A 13,949-nucleotide genomic window follows, 5' to 3' on the forward strand; every position below is an offset into this window, starting at 1 on the left:
GACTTTGTGCATTTTAAAGACTTTGTCTGCCAATTCAAAATTTCAAAGATTAAAAAAAATCAAATCAGAGACAATACAATTTCACACACTCTGTATGTGATATCAGAGTCATTAGTAGTACATGTTTATGACGTAATGATTCTGCCTTTGCGTCATTCTGATCAAATGGAGCCCTGAACAATGTGTATTCCTTTAATTAGAATATCATTTTCTGAATCTTCCAGAAAATACAGGGTTCGGCTTTGGACAAACACAATATTACATGATGTAAATGACACACACCCCCCGGCCGTGATTTAACAGATGTAAATTAGCCCCCCCCCCTCGTAATTTAACAGAGTATATTATCTAGTGATGTAAATTACCCACCTCCCCGTGATTTAAGAGAGTATATTATCTAGTGATGTAAATACCCACCCCCTCCCTGGTGATTTAACAGAGTATGTTATTTTTGTAAATTACCCCCTCCCCCTCGTGATTTAACAGAGCATATTATCTAATGATGTAAATCACCCACCCACCCAACCCTCCGTGATTTAACAGAGTATATTATCTAGTGATGTAAAAATTACACCCCCCCCCCGTGACTTAACAGAGTATATTATCTAATGATGTAGATGACCCCACCCCCACCCCCCACCCCCATATTATCTAGTGATGTAAATTACCCCCCCCCCCCGGTAATTTAACAGAGTATATTATCTAGTGATGTAAATGACCCACCCCCACCCCCCAACCCCCCACCCCCAACCCCATATTATCTAGTGATGTAAATTACCCCCCCCCCCCCCGGTAATTTAACAGAGTATATTATCTAATGATGTAAATTACCCCCCCCCCCCCCCCCGGTAATTTAACAGAGTATATTATCTAATGATGTAAATGAACCTCTTCATGATTTACGTTACTGAATGACGGAGTGTGCTAACCATTGACTTTGCAGTGGCTATTCAATGACTGTTCATAAAGCAGAGGGAAATGTTTGTCCAGGTCTGCGTTCCATATTTTCTAAACAAAAATAACTGTTCAATGTTAATTCCTCTATGTTGAAATGCCGGAAAGTGGTGATACAACGTCATCTTCATGATGTCATAAACTTTAATCCTGGTCAGTCTGGACAAATTGAGAATAGTAATTACGTTGCATCGTAATTCTTATGCAACATGCATTTAAGTTTAGAAGAAAAGCACAATTGACAAAGATGGTGAAACAAAGAAGCACAGGAGAAACAAAGAAGCACAGGAAAAGATGGATGATAGTTTGCCAATACAACCTATCATTGGATCAGATGCTATCTGAGGTGTTTCATACCAATTTTGAGGCCTTTGTTTACATACTGATTTTGACTACGGATTACTCCGTTTACCTGTTCAAGATATCGGTCTCAAGGCGGTTGAGACCGGTCGACAGGGGATGCTTACTCCTCCTAGGCACCTGATCCCACATCTGGTGTGTCCAGGGGTCCGTGTTTGCCCAACTTTCTACTTTGTATTCCTTAAAGGAGTTACGAGATTGATCACTGTTCCTTATCTTCACTTTTAATGACACATTAACAGATATTTAATGGCAAGGCATGAGAGATAGTTGGGTGGGTTTTTTTTTTTTTTTGTTTTTTTTTTTGGACGAGCAGAACACATAGACGAATAATTTGAAGAATGTGTCTTACTACTCATCAAAAAGAGAACTGCGCCTTAGTTATCAACAATGTCTATTTAATAAAACTCGGTCCCTCGCCTGTTTGTGAAAGGATTGAAAAAGCACATAATATAAAAAAAAAATAGAATAAACAGACACGACCAGTGATGGATAGGTTTGAGATGGAAATGGACCTTGTGCCCTCAGAAAGAGATAATAAGGAACATAAAGGGACAGATTTTTAAGGATAAGACTTTCCAGAATTGATCGAAAGTTCGGAGAACATCTTTCTCTTTAGACGGTTAGAGAAGACGATAACTGATTTCGTCAGAAGTAGAAGTATCCAGGGAGAGATGCCAGTTTTAATCTGGGAAAAACTCTCAAAATATTAGTATCCAACGTATTGACAAATCTGTATTAATCGGTGACTTGTCCCTTTTATTTCGAAATTCCGGTCGTAGGAGGTTAAAGGTAAGTGATAGATTAAGTGGAAAAAGGTTCCAGAGTATGATGTCTTTTAAGTAGTTCACTTTTTGTGTTGACATATTTCGAGAGGTGAGTAAATTAACAAAATGCAATACCGCCTACGGTTCGTGTGGATAAATGATAAAATTGACCAACTCATCCATATAGGTACGAGTTTAAAACAATTTTTTAAAGTGCGATATACACACAATATAAAATAGAACATTAAAAGTCGGACGACATAAAAAAAAAATCTGCTAACATACTGCTAGTTTTATCCGATATGTTACGCTACGTTTTGGTGCACTGAGATGACAAGAGAATGGACATGCGGGTTTGATCATTGGTTGTCCGTGCTATTTCCAATTTGTCTGCAGGAAGATCTCTTTCGTTAAGTTAATTGCATACTAGGTCATCAAGGTGGTGGTGATAGGGAATTTAAGGTCACTCCTCTGAATCGGGGTGACTGAGAAGACAAAGTCTATCATCATAATAAAAAAGTGTGTGTGTATATATTCTGCGTTCATGTGAACTTAATTCAAAATTTAGAGTTTGAGAGGTTGTCCACCAGAAAAAGGAAAACGAAAGCATCACAACTATTGTTTCCAAACTGCCCTCTTCATTTCCTTCACATACAACAACTAATTTAAAGGAACTTACATAATGTCATGTAAGTGACATTTTTAGCGAGACACAAATTTAGCGATCTGTACATAAATTACGGGTATATATACATTTAGTGAGAGCTAATCTTAGCAACTTTATAATTCCAGGAAAGATAGCTATAATTTATGCATATTCCATGTTTTATTATGCTTTGGCTAAACAATCACACCATGTTTAAGCGAGGTAAAACACACGGCATTAACAAAAAGCTGCAAGCCATCTCTTTGTTATTGTAAAAGTCGAAAATGAGATGATTTAAAACAGCTTATACATGTAGCTAGAGTCGAAAAGGTTACATCACCGATAAGATGTATTGCATATCAGAATACATCAATAGAAAAAAAAATTGTAGATCCCAGATATAAAAAGGAGGGGGGGGGTTCTGGGTCCATTAGAAACCCATTTTCTAGTATCGGGACAAAGTCCAGTGAATACATGTACTTTTGTAGCAATTTGGTAATCTGAGCGCTAATCTTACAATTACCTGAGCACCTGCATGTTGAAAAATATTCATAACTGATGATACTGTTTTCTTGTTTGTGTTATTTTCACATTGTATGATATTTCATTTTACATGGCTTTGAAAAGAAAATTCATGAAGCTCAAATGACGTTTGTTTTAGGATTTTTATGGATATGTTAATTGCAAATTATTCAAAATCTATACCACGTGGAAATGCTTGAGATCGTTTGTAGCGTTTATCAGATTCACATTTATTTTATTATGTATAAAGTGATGAATTTGATTAATTTGTAGTTGTCAAAATGAGGATTTAATCTCAATCAGATTAAAATTACAAATCCTCAAGTACCCTACGATAGGTCCAAATTAAAAATATATTTTGCAAATATTCTTTGTTATGAATGACCTACTTAGGGATTGTCAGAACAAGATATGTTTGTAAAACACTATGTACCCGGTGGTAACAGAGAAACAATTAACACGGTCAAAAAGGCTGGAACCAAATGAAAGGTCTTCTCACAAACATCAAATACAAGAGCCCCATCACTCACCATTGAAAAGTTATAAGCAAGGTTTTAAAAGCTTTGGTTAAAATTTTGAAATTTTAGTCAAACTCTAAGGTCACAAGGTCCAAGTATCCAATAAAAGATATGGTCCTCGGAAAGTTTTTACACAAAATATTAAAGGTCTCTTTGGAATAGTTCAGGAGATATTGTCTAATTTAGGTTTTCTTAAAAGCAGGTCCGTATATATAAGAATCAGAACAGTTCCAGTTTACCTGAAAAATTTAGTCTCCACTATCAAAAATGCCACTTCATGAATTATTTCATCCTGCGACATTTTCCCCCTCTTAGAGAAAATTTCTCCTGACATTTCTAAGATCAGAACTCAGGACTGTAATAAAATAAAATTAAATATTAATATTGATAATGATACTAATGCAACTGATCTGGAAAGGAATCCTAGCCTCTTCTGTAAATAAGAAGATCAAATAACAGACGCTGCAACATGTAAGTACTCATGACCGCAACATGCACAATAATCAGTCGTAGTGCACAGCGTAATGTCATAAATAAAATTAGATCAGATACTGTTCTGAAAGAATATGATTAATCCACTTAAAATTAATTAAGCTAATTTCCTAACTAATCACATGAATAAGTACGAAATATCTTAAAACTATCTAGACTGCTTCATCCTGTGCCATTTTCCCCTAAATATACCATACTTGCGCGCCATCGGGCGCCATTGTAATCGTCATGTTTTTAATAAAAATATAAACTGGTGGTTCAGGTTCTTATAGCTGTTTATTATATCCTAATTCTTGAGGATGATCGTAAACTCCGAAAACAAGAAACTGCGGTGAAACTTAGTTTCTTTGATATGACAATACGTAGATAATAAGTCACTCAGTCCGGGTAGGAGTGTTATCAGGTTAGTCCTTTGGAATTGGCGCGAATCTTGCTTATATAGCACCAAAACCAGTAACACAACTCACAACCATACAAAAACCATACTGACATTTCACACTCCTCTCTCTGCCAATCAACGTTCATACCGATGAATATGAATGAAATGAAACGGCTTACGATGAAATGATGAGTAAAGTTAGCAATTATATTAGTATATTAAACTTTGATTATTTCATCCTGTGATATAATGATAACACACGTGCATGTAACTCTTCAGATTACAATATACCTTTTTGCAGATTAAAAATATCTTCTTTTTTTTTTTTTTAAAAAGCATACCACAAGTTGTTCGCAAATGGAATATGATAAGTAGTGTAGTCAAATGCTGTGTGACGTGTTTCAAATTGATTGTCAGACCGTTCTTGGCACACTGATTTTGACTACGGATAACTCCGTTTTCCTGATCAAGATATAGGGTTCAGGGCGAGTTTGACCGGTCGATAGGGGCTGCTTACTCCTCCTAGGTACTTGATCCCACCTTTGATATATCCAGAGTTCCGTGTTTGCCCAACTCTCCATTGTGTATTGCTTACATGTATAGGAGTTATGAGATTGATCACTGTTCGTTTTCTTCACCTTGTATTTAGGTAGTTTCATGCTTTTTATGTCTTTTTTTCTTCTTACATTTACATATTGTATGGCAAATGCGATTGTAAATCATTTAATGGAGAGGATTATCTAAGTTTTGCAACTTGTATCCAATCTTTTTGTCTATTTGGCAATGAGATATGTTCAAACCACCGAGAACCTATTCTAACCCGGGTCGCCAACGTAAACGTTGGTACCATGATACTAAGACAAAGGTCTTGTCACAAACAATGGAACGATGGAATATGAAGGCCCTATCACTCAACATTCAAATCTATTCGGACAGAAAAATGGACTGCCAGGACAAACAACAATATGCAACTTTAGTCGTGGTGGCATAGAAAAGCATTAAATCTAGACTTGATATATTCAGATCCACTCATACTGTCACACCTTAGTCACGGATGACTGTAGAATTACGTTTAATTTAATTTAAACATATTTTATTGAGAAACTCAATAGAATTGGGCAACAGGCATAGCCTATGTAGGCCCTCTCCACTGCATTTAAAGACACGGGTGACTGCATCGATCTATTTACTCTCTGTAACGATGACATTCATAAATACCTTAATACAAACATTATGATATTTACACTTGATTGATTAGCGATTATCTGTCTTTTTTATCTTTTTTTTTTAGAAAAAAAACCAAACATCATTATCGCTGAAACCATATTGATAAGCTAACCTATATGTGTAACTGATAGCAGCTAGAGAGGTCATTTAGTTTTTTGGTGATTTTTTTTTTTTTTTTTTTTTTTAGGTATTGCTCATCTGTTAAGGTGTAAAATTGACGCCTCCACTTGCAGAGTTCGTTCTGGATATCCGCATTTTTGGTCAATAATTTAAATATGACATATTTTGTAATAGTCATTACATATCAAAATACACCACTTTGTTCATTTATTCAAATGCTTATTCTTTTTATGATTTATTTTACATGCTTTTAACCACTGTACCAGAGAGAGAGAGAGAGAGAGAGAGAGAGAGAGAGAGAGAGAGAAAGTTATCTTGTATTTCTTCCTATTGATTCACTTTCAGTGTTGACCTAAATAAGATATATTTTAATCTTTTTCATATTCCACACAACGCGTTCCTCGCAACTGATGTTAGATGAAACTTTCAATCCCCTCCCCATATTGTAGAATTCTAAAGTTTGTAATCTTACTTTTATTTCACTTTCGGTCGACTTTGTAGTACGTAAATTCATTTCGTGTAATTCAGCCTTTCAAAGAGACACACACTAATCTGCGTATCGTAATGATAACAAAATAAACGACAAGGACATAAAAAAAAAAAGAGGCCCATGGGACACATCGCTCACCTGAGTCACCTTGGCCCAAATTCAAAGATTTTCCCTATATATCCACATGTAAAACTCTTATCCCTATTGTGGCTCCAACCTACCCTTGGGGGCCATGATTTTTACAAAAGTTGAATCTGCACTATGTCAGGAACTTTCATGTAAATATAAACTTTTCTGACCCAGTGATTCTTCAGAAGAATTTTTTTTAATGATTTTCCCTATAGATTTTTATGTAAAACTTTGATCCCCTATTGTGGCCCAATCCTACCCCCGGGGGTGATTATTTTAACAAACGTAAATCTGCATTATATCAGGAAGCTTGCATGTAAATGTAAACTTTTCTGGCCCAGTAGTTCTTGAGAAGATTTTTCCTATATATTTGTATGTAAAACTTTGATCCCCTACAGTGGCCCCATCCTACCCCCAGGGCCCATGATTTTCACAAACTATGTCAGGAAGCATTCATGTAAATGTAAACTTTCCTGGCCCAGTGGTTCTTGAGGAGAAGATTTTTCCTACATATTATTATATAAAACTTTGATCTCCCATTGTGGCCGCCCCATCCTACCTCTGGGGCCCATGATTTTAATAAACTTGAATCTGCACTATGTCAGGAAGCTTTCATGTATTTCCACTTTCCTAGCCTAGTGGTTCTTGAGAAGAAGATGTTAACGATTTTCCCTATATATTTGTTTGTAAAACTTTGTTAAAATCATGACCTCCGGGGGTAGGATGGGGGAACCAAACTTGAATGTACACTATGTCAGAAAGTTTTTATGTAAATTTTCGTTCTTCTGGCTAAGTGGTTCTTGAGAAGAAGATTTTTAAATGACCACACCCTATTTCTGCATTTTTGTGATTATCTCCCCTTTGAAGGAGGCATGGACCTTCATTTGAAGAAACTTGAAAGTCCGTCACCCAAGGATGCTTTTTGCCAAGGTTGGTTGAAATTAGCATTGTGGTTCTGGAGAAGAAGTCGAAAATGTAAAACGTTTACAGACAGACGGACAATAGGCGATCAGAAAAACTCACTTAAGCTTTCAGCTCAGGTGAGCTAATAAGGAAACAGTTATCGAAACAGTCAACAGTTCTTTATCACTATATTTACCTACTTTGAAGATGAATTGCATGTTCAGGCCAGTCTAATGTTAATTCCAGATCCTAGGGCTAACCTGTCACAAATTTCAGGCCGCTCTATTGTTCATTCAAGTACCGTAACGGTTTTTGCAAAGATCAAAGGAATGCTGTGGTCATTATTCTGCGATATACCTCAATACGTAGGATTGATCACTGTTCGTTATCTTCGCCTTTCGTTATGAGAAAATTGATACACATCTAGCTTGCACCAATATACAACAATAATGTCGATAAGTGATGATTCAATTTCAAAATTATAAACGTTAATCAATAATTTTGCAAAACAAATTTATAAAAGTAATTCAATGTTAATCAATTATCTGCATTCAGAGATCGATGCATATGTAAACATGTCGATGCAAAAACAAGTTAATCCTCTTCCACGTATGTGAAAGATGAAGATAACGAACAGTGATCAATCTCTTAACTCCTGTAAGTTTTCTTGGACTGAGCCGTTGTAGAATAGAAATAAAGTTTTTGTTTTCGTGGATGCTGCAGGATAACCGCCTTAAATATAAAATCTAAGACCATAGCTGAGGCTCTTTTTTAATTTCAAAACAACATTTCTCTTTTAGCAGTAAGGTATCTTTATCGTGCGTCCCGTGGGGATCCGGAATAGAATAGGTCCTCAGTATCCCTTGTTTGTCGCAAGAGGAGACTAAATGGGACGGTCCTTCGGATGAGATCGCAAAACCCGAGATCGGAACAACGTGGCACGGAGTACACCAGTGCAATGTTAAAGTTCATTTGTAGAAGAAAAAGATCAAAGACAACTACCTTAACACACAACTAAGTTATATATTATAACTAATAATAACGCATAACTAATAACACAACAGATTAATCATAACTAACGAAATAACACACTGACAAGTGAATGGTCGCGCTAGCTCAGTGGTAGAACATTCGCTTTGTAACTGGGAGATTGTAAATTCGCACCCGTTCGTGCCATGGCCGCGTCAAACCTAAGACGTACATGTAAATATATGTAGCGATTGCTCCTTTGCCAAACGTTCGGCATTTAGATATAAGATCAGGGCGGGGTTTTTTCGGATATGACCTTACAAACGGATATCCAGTGTTGCTGCAGGCGTTGGGATGTTTAAGATCCCTCACTGCTACGGCCATAAGCGCTAAACATAGGTCTAAATTTGTGACACGTCACCTACAACTGGTGATGTCTCAATACGATCGAAAAAGTCTAGACGGGACGTAAATCATACAAAGAAACAACCTACAGAGAACGTGGGAGAAATATGTGAAGAAAATTGTTTCGCTGTGTTGGTCTGCTGTAGATAAGAGCGTTGTAGGAGAATAGCTCACACCCCTATATGTACTATTGCGCAACATCTCATGTAGCAAGGATAACAATATCGTTCTTGGTTTTACGACCAATTTTGAATTCAATTTCTTTTTTTAATAAATTCTATGTTTTCTATGCTTCTTCTTAGATGTATAAATTGTACTCTTGATTCAAACAGAATGCAGTACATGAGAAGAAAAAAAACTGTATTCATAGTCCTATTGCACGTACGAGATCGCCATGTTGTTACAGCTAATTATATATGCATGTCAAAGGTCAATCGGGGATAGCCGTGTTAATGTAAACAACAATGGATGCCTGCGTTATTCTTGAAGTCGTACACCGCGGATCTTTTTGATTGGCATTTTTTAAATTTTGGTATATAATATATAGATATATCTTTAAACAAAATGGATACTGACGATCAGACTTGTAATCTGGATGATTTCTCTCATTGGAAAATAAAGGCGTTGCGTTCATTTCTGAGCAGCAGAGGACTGTCGATAAGAACTTATAGGTCTCGCTTTTGCCGCAAGTAAACTGCATATGCCTACAGCTGTAGAAATAGAGAAATCGAAGTTAGATTCCTACAATTTTTCTTAAGAGTTGGTGAAGTTGTATATTGCCTGATCCTTTGTTAATTTTTGATAAGTGGGGGGGGGGGGGGGGCGAAAAACAAGGAATGTCTCCTTGACCACCAGATTTTATAACTGATGCAACTTACCCCCATGCCTGCCAGGAAGGGTCAACAAGGTGGCATGAAGAAGTGTGAAATCTTGGAATAATGTACTAAAACCTTTGTCTGCCATTATGCAGTCAAATGGCTCTAAAAGATCCATAAATCCAGAATGTAAGGTATATTTTTGTCACTGGTCCTTCCACCCCAGCATTCTTTTTCAATTTATTGTCACCATTATTACATCCACTGACACAGTGTCTCCCGGGCATACATGTATTTGTGAAAGAATTTACTTCTAAATGTGTTGATAAAAATTGCAAACTTGCACACAAAACCAAACAATAAAAAATGAAAGGAATGGAAAAGGTAAGAACTCTCAAACTGTATGCATTTCTTACTATCATGAGATCTAACAATTTATTTTGCAAGCAAATGATAAGAATCAGTGATGACTATCTGAAATTCTTACCGTAAGGAACTCTCTAATAATAAAAGGGTCCCCCATCCCATTTTTTTTAACAGAGAGCTATACTGTAGCCTACAGTACAGAGTGGTGACAAAATTAGTATTTTTTTTTTTCACTATATACTCATTATTTTATTGAAATCCAACTTTTTTGAAAAACTTTTCTTGATGTCATTTCTGGACTAATATTGAATTGAGGAAATTTTTATTGACTTGCAGAATTCCTTACACTTTCTTGTCATAATATTGAAATAATTTTCAGACCATCCATCCTAAGATATGACTTTTAAAACACAAGTATAAAATTTCAGAACTCGTCACTACTATATATCCTTAGTAAGCTGAGAGCCGAAATGTTTCATGCTAAATCAATATAAACTCATTTCTGAAATGGATAGGTGAAAAATTAAATGTAAGAAATTCTGCATCCATTTGTAAATTTCCTCAAAATTGAACCAAAAGTGACACCAGATTAAATTTTGGAAAAAAGTTGCATATCGATTGAATATATATAGGAAAAAATAAAAACAAACACTCACTTTTGTCACCACTCCAAAGTATATAACACGTAGCTGGACTCCTTGTTGGTTTACCCCCCCCCCCCCCTTTCCACAGAAAAAAAAGTCTAGAGAACAAAACAATGCTGAAATACGGTTACCAATTTAATTAAAGATACACAATGTCCTACTCAGGATTAAAAAAGATATATATACATATATACATGTATATATAAATTAACGGTGAAACACGGTGTAATGAGCAATAAGATATCACGACAATTTTGGTGTGGTTGGCACACAATTAAGAAAGATATAAAATAATATTGAATGTAACTTAATCAAATTCTGTTCCGATCGCTATCCGCATAGTTAGACCTTACCAATACTGATCGTTTAAACTTTGTATGCACCCAATTTGATTAAAAATTGACGTGTTTTTACAGAAAAGTTTTTTTCGTTTGATCTGACTCGATGTTTAATGCAGAGCGAAGGCCCGGATGTTCAATCTATCCCCGATTGACCTTTGACACGACATGACGTCGGAGCGTGCAATGGGACTATGAATATCTCATTTATTACATGTTCAGTAATACAATATCTATTTAATTCAAGTTTTATTTTCACCAGAGCTCATTTTAAAAATGCAAAAATAGCAAATACGATTTCTTTCATTGTTAAAAGTAATCCGGAACGTTGAATATCCCTTATCTTTATTTCATTGTCATCTTTCAATAAACATTTAAATGAAATGAAACATTTTCGCATTTTGGTTTTACTGAGCAGAGGGAGGTAACTCTTAAATCCTGTTATTCTACCGGTAACTTTGCTGGAGGTAGGTCTTTTAAACATACTGTTATTGTCATATAATCTTTTAAACAAAAACTTTTATATTATTCCTGATGTTTCTAATATTCACAACACAGAGGCGATATCGAGGAGTATGCTACAGAACTATCTATCAAAACAAATCATAGAGTAAATGAGATAATTATATTCGTCAATACCAACAAACATGAGACGTTATTTCTAGGTTCTGTACGGAACTGAAGTAGTGACTAACTTTTACAACCATTCCACTTACAAAGAAATATTAATTGTCAAACCAAGAAATACAGACTCTCAATAATTTTGCACCTCAATCATTTATGTTTTCAAAATAACGGAAGCATATTAGAGCCGCAGTAGTATCTTTTTTTTTAAGTTTGTTATAACAAATTATTATTCTGTTATAACAAATTATTAATTTAATTTAAACTAAAAAAAAAAACAATACTGCTGCGGCCCTAATATGCTTCCGTACAAAATGCATTGGTGGTGTTGTTGTGCGTCAATTGACTTATTCTAAGTTTCTCTTTATTCACAGCTGTGCATTGACCCGTTACCACACAAGCATATTCTAACCCTGACATGATACTTACAGTTATGAATAATACTGTTTTGAATTTTTAAGTTTTTGAGCGTCTAAAGCATTGTAATGTGGATTACATATCTAAAATATTTAATGATTAATGCCCCCCAAAAAATTGGGATAAAACTGCTCACTGTGAGTCACGTGTGGTGTGTTTCTATTGGCCTGGCTACTGTATTTCATGTTTCCCTCTGGTATCTAAGAAAGCTGTATTATTCCATATATGAACCTCTGACGATTTTTCTTGCATGTACATTGCATTATATTTATTGTACCTCATGTACCGTTTAACATGGTTTGAGCAAAATAAATTGAATTGAATTGAATTGATACAGAGTTATTATGTTCGAAATGGGTTTCTTTTTTGGTTTTGGTTTTTTTTTTTTTTTGGTTTTTTTTTTTTTTTTTTTTGGTTTTTTTGAAGACTTTGAAAGTCATATCTGTGTAAATTTTCAATCAATTGTCCAATCTGTATCCAATAAGCACTATCTTACTAATAAGCTATAGGTAGGCATTGATAGTTTTAAGTTGTTGATTCTGTATTGTGTTAAACTTAACTTTTCTGTACTTGAAGTGTCAACCCAACATAAGTAATTTAAATCAATCATTACATCAACTTGCATACATACTCATGGCTGCTAACAATATAGATATAAAATAAATTTAATGCTAATAAATCGAAAATGAATAACGCCCTTTTTTAACTTTATATACTGAAAAATATCGTATATAATTTTATAGCTCAAAAGAACCTGCAAATTTTTACCTAAATAGGTTTAAGTAATACATGTAAATGTATATGTTTGGACCAAAGAAACCAGTGTTGGACCCGTATCTATAGTTATAACATCCTGCATAGTTATACTCAAAATCTGAGTTACCAACATCATTAAATACTCCATATATAAACCTTACACACATTCAATGCATGTGTTTCATAAAATGTTTATCAAAGTATCAGTCAAGATAGGAATCTTCCAGTACAGAAGTCCCGTGCAGACCCGGGTTAGAATAGGTACCCAATACTGCCTTGTTTGTCGTAGAAGGCGACTAAATGGGGCGGTCCTTCGGATGAGACCGCAAAAACCGAGGTCCCGTGTCACAGCAGGTGTGGCACGACAAAGATCCCTCCCTGCTCAATGGCCATAAGCGCCGAGCATAGGCCTAAATTTTGCAGCCCTTCACCGGCAGTGGTGACGTCTCCATATGAGTGAAATATTATCGAAATATAAACAATATTCAATCAATCCAATATAGAAATAATTAACTCATCCTAAATATACTGGAATATTTATGAACAAATATATCAAACTAAACATGTATTCTGACAGTCTTTTTCTTCCATAAATCATTATTTGCATAACAGCTACTTTTGAAATTAAATACATACATGTAGCAGCTTATTGTCCGTAAACAGGTAAACCTGGACGAAAAATAGACATTTCATTACAAAGCCTACAGTGTTCACAATTATTAATTTATTTCATCAGCCAAGCATTTGTTCAATACTTTCACAAAAGAGAGATGAATGATGTAATGAAATGTTTAATTCCGTGAGATTGAACACTGTTCAAATTCTTCACTTTTCATGGTCCAGCACATATTGGCTTGTACAGATGTGTGATCCACGAACGACAACATAGAAACATATAGAACTATTTTCCCGCACCATTCCATTTGCTAACGTTAAATCATGATCAGAAGGATTAAATAAGCTTAGTTTTAATTTACATTTTTTTTTAAAACACACGTACCATGTATACAGGACAACATGCAAGTGTCTAGAGACCTATTTTACGAAAGGTCAGCTATGATCGATATTCTCACATGTAATTAGTCAACAATGTTTCCATTTCAGTGTA

The sequence above is a fragment of the Ostrea edulis genome, chromosome 3 (genome assembly GCF_947568905.1).
Source record: "Ostrea edulis chromosome 3, xbOstEdul1.1, whole genome shotgun sequence".
Classification (NCBI taxonomy): domain Eukaryota; kingdom Metazoa; phylum Mollusca; class Bivalvia; order Ostreida; family Ostreidae; genus Ostrea; species Ostrea edulis.